The sequence below is a fragment of the Callorhinus ursinus genome, unplaced genomic scaffold (genome assembly GCF_003265705.2).
Source record: "Callorhinus ursinus isolate GAN/ISIS: 27379988/994484 unplaced genomic scaffold, GSC_fseal_2.0 scaffold3787, whole genome shotgun sequence".
Taxonomy (NCBI): Eukaryota; Metazoa; Chordata; class Mammalia; order Carnivora; family Otariidae; genus Callorhinus; species Callorhinus ursinus.
In genome coordinates, this window is record NW_027400841.1 from 1 (window position 1) to 4223 (window position 4223).

General features: G+C 40.9%; 1 pseudogene; it reads right to left on the bottom strand.

Moving 5' to 3' along the window:
* Positions 1 to 235: 235 nt before the first annotated feature.
* LOC112818801 (olfactory receptor 7G2-like) lies at positions 236 to 1603 on the bottom strand (annotated as a pseudogene).
* Between the last annotated feature and the right edge of the window lie 2620 nt (positions 1604 to 4223).

Consider the following 4223-nt stretch of genomic DNA (forward strand, 5'->3'; position numbering starts at 1 on the left):
CTACCTCTATGGAACTGAGTAAAACATTGAAGTAAGAATTGAAATAACTTGCCAAACATAAAAAAGCTGAATGAAAATAAAAGGTTTCAACCCTAAGTTTAAATATACTTGGCTGTTATGTTATCTAGTCATGTTAGAAGCATTTGGTGACAGAAATAGTAAGCATTCTGGTTCTCCTGTGATTTGTATAACTTTGATTTATTTTTTACAACCCAGCCCAAGGTACATGGCACAATCACAGAAAAGAAGGTATCCTATTGACAAATTTCTTCAAGGCACCCTGCATGTCACTATTCCTCAGACTGTAGATAAAGGGGTTCATCATTTGAGGAATCATGATGTACATCACTGAAGCCACGGTATTCCTCCTGGAAGAGTCACTAACTGCAGAACTAATGTACACACCAACAGCTGTCCCATAGAACAAGGACACAACTGACAGATGAGACCCACAAGTAGAGAAAGCTTTATACTTTCCACCATCTGCTGGCATTCTCAAAACAGAGGAGAAAATTTGAGTGTAAGAGAAAATGATTCCAGAAAGAGGAACACCCCCAAGTAAGCTAGCCAAAAAATACACCAGGATATTATTGATGAGAGTATCAGAGCAGATAAGCTTGATGATCTGACCAAGTTCACAGAAGAAGTGGGGGATGTCCAAGTCCTTACAGAAGGATAGCCATAGGGGTGCCTGGGTGGCTCAGTCGTTAAGCGTCTGCCTTTGGCTCGGGTCATGATCCTAGGGTCCTGGGATCGAGCCCCACATCAAGCCCCACATTGGGCTCCCTGCTTGGCGGGAAGTCTGGTTCTCCCTCTCCCACTCCCCCTGCTTGTTTTCCCTCTCTTGCTTTGTCTCTGTCAAATAAATAAAGTCATTTTTTATTTTATTTTTTTAAGATTTTATTTATTTATTTGAGAGAGAGAGAATGAGAGAGAGCCCGAGAGGGAAGAGGGTCAGAGGGAGAAGCAGACTCCCTGCTGAGCAGGGAGCCCGATGTGGGACTCGATCCCGGGACTCCAGGATCATGACCTGAGCCGAAGGCAGTCGCTTAACCAACTGAGCCACCCAGGCGCCCTAAAATCATTTTTTAAAAAAATAAAGGATAACCATAGCACCATCAGACTATGGAGCAGGGCACTGACAATGCTAATGAGCAGTGAGAGCACTCATCAGCAGGCCACAGAATTGGGGGTTCATAATAACAGGGTACCTCAGGGGATGGCAGATGGCCACATAGCGGTCATAGGCCATGGCTGCAAGGAGAAAATTTTCCAAGCCAACAAAAGTCAAGACAAAGCAGACCTGGGTGAGGCAGCCTGTATAACTGATGCTCTGATTCTGTGCTTGGATGTTCACCAGCATCTTTGGGATGGTGGTTGTGCTTAAACAGATGTCAGTAAAGGACAGGTTGGAAAGGAAGAAGTACATAGGGGAGTGGAGGTGGGAGTCAGAGATGACAGCCAGGATGTTGAGCAGGTTTCCCAGGACAGTAACCAGGTATGTGGACAGGAGTAGGCTGAAGAGTAGGGGCTGCAGTTCTGGATCATATGTCAATCCTAAGAGAAAGAATTCTGAAAATACTGTTTGGTTTCTGGGTTCCATATTGTTGGTGAATCTGATGGAAAAGATGGAGTGAAAATTTAAAAAAAAGAAAAGAAAAGGAACAGTCCTTGGATGAGCCACAACAATATCACCTGGGAATTGTTAGAAGTACAAATTCTGGTATCATTCCAGATATACTGCTAATAAACTGAGTTGAGGACCAGCGATCTATTTTTGGCAAGCCCTCCAGATGAATTTGATATACACCCAACTTTGAGAGCCAGTGCTTTTAGAAAAATGAAAGAAAAAAAACGAAACAAAACAAAACAAAAAAACCAACTATTGAGGATCCATGTGAATGTTCCAACTTTCCCTCTGCTAATTTTTCCCTCTTTCATCATTTCTCACTCTTCTTCCCATTTTCCCTCTATGCCTCCCCCCCTTTTTTTTGGATCACCAGCTTTGTCAGAAGTATTGCTTGCCTTCAAACAAACAGAAAGACAAGAATGAAGTTATCCAATCTATCCTACAGAGTCTGCTGTCCAATCCTTGACATGCTCAGAATCATCTGAAAGGTGTGTCAAATTACTGATGAGTTAAATCATATTATTACTCCATTCTCCCATGGGGACACTTAGGTGAGGTAAGATTACATCATGGATGTGAAGTACACAGTGTGTGGCAAAAACTAGGTCTGAGGTCAGGTCATCTGACTGCTGAGTTGACCATCCCCCTTTTTTTTTTAAGTATTTATGTTTTTACTGAAATTCCAGCTAATTAACATACAGTGCAATATTAATTTCAGGTAATAGTACAGTGATTCAACACCTCCACACAATACCAGGTGATCAACACAAGTGCCTTCCTTGATCCCCATCATCTACCCAATCCCTCCACCCCCTCCCCTCTGGTAACCATCCATTTGTTCTCTATAGTTAAGAGTCTGTTTTTTGGTTTGTCCCCTTCTCTCTCTTTTCCCCCTATGCTCGTTTGTTTCTTAAATTCCACTTATGGGACGACTTGACTGTCTTGACCAATCATTGTTAATTCTTCTGGATGATATGGCATTAGTATTCCTAAACCATCTCATGTTTCATAAATTCCTTTCTTTAAAATTTAGTATTTTCATCTTGATAAATGCCTTAAATCTTTCCTTTACCTATAAGGCATGTCCACCTCTACCCATGACAGAGTAACAGTGAGAAAAAAATGTAGCAGGTCATGGAATCCATTCAAGTATATGCTCTGCACCTGAGCATAGATTGAAAAATGTTGCTTATAAACTTGAAAGTAATGAGACTCCTCCATGGAAATACTACTCATCTATGTTAGTGGTTCATTCTAAGAGAAACTAGGCAACTATGTCAGTGATCTCTATCCTTAGGATCTTTTCCACCCAAGGTGATAGGTGGCATATCATTTTTATAAAAAGACACTTCTCCAAAGAAGACATACAAATGACTAACAGACACATGAAAAAATGTTCAACATCATTAGCCATCAGGGAAATTCAAATCAAAACCACATTGAGATACCACTTTACACCAGTTAGAATGGCAAAAATTAACAAGGCAGGAAACAAATGTTGGCAAGGATGTGAAGAAAGGGGAACCCTCTTACACTGTTGGTGCAAATGTAAGCTGGTACAAACACTTTGGAAAACAGTACGGAGGTTTAATTTAAATTAAAAATTTAAATTTTAAATTTAAAAATTTAAAAATAGAGCTACCCTATGACCCAGCAATTGTACTACTGGATATTTACCCCAAAGACACAGATGTAGTGGAAAGAAGGGGCACATTCACCCCAGTGTTCATAGCAGCAATGTCTGCAATAGCCAAACTGTGGAAGGAGCCAAGATGCCCTTCAACAAATGAATGGATAAAGAAGATGTGGTCCATAGAGACAATGGAATATTAATCAGCCATCAGACATGATGAATACCCATCATTTGCACCGACATGGATGGAACTGGAGGAGATTATGCTAAGTGAAATAAGTCAAACAGAGAAGGACAATGATCATATGGTTTCACTCATATGTAGAACATAAGGAATAGCATGGAGGGCATTAGGAGAAGGAAGGGAAAACTGAAGGGGGGGAATCAGAGGGGGAGACAATCCATGAGAGATTATGGACTCTGGGAAACAAACAGGGTTTCAGAGGGTAGGGGGGTGGGAAGAGGGATAACAGGGTGATGGGTATTAAGGAGGGCACGTGTTGTAATGAGCACTGGGTATTATACACAAATAACGAATCATTGAACACTACATCAAAAACCCAATGATGTACTCTATGGTAACTAACATAACATAATAAAAAAATTAAATAAATAAAAAGCAGCTACATGAGAGAATGAAGCAAATGTATAGACTCTTCAAAATAGAGGAAAATTCAAACAGTTATTGGTCCCTGGAAGACAAAGACCTTCAAGACAGTGCAGATTTATGAGGTACTTAGAAGATAATCAAGTGCCCTAAGAGGATTGCTTCTGTAAAGCAGTGGTGCTCCCTCACCTGGAGGAGACAGAAGTGGCCATGATGGCCTTTATTATCTGGTGTATTACTTAAACTCAGAACTCTGAATGTAACCCAAACCAGCACTTCTTTGTAAATGGGGAAAGCTTTTCAAGTGTGTGGAGGCCTTGGTGTCCTCACTGTAGAGTGGAAACTGTCATCAT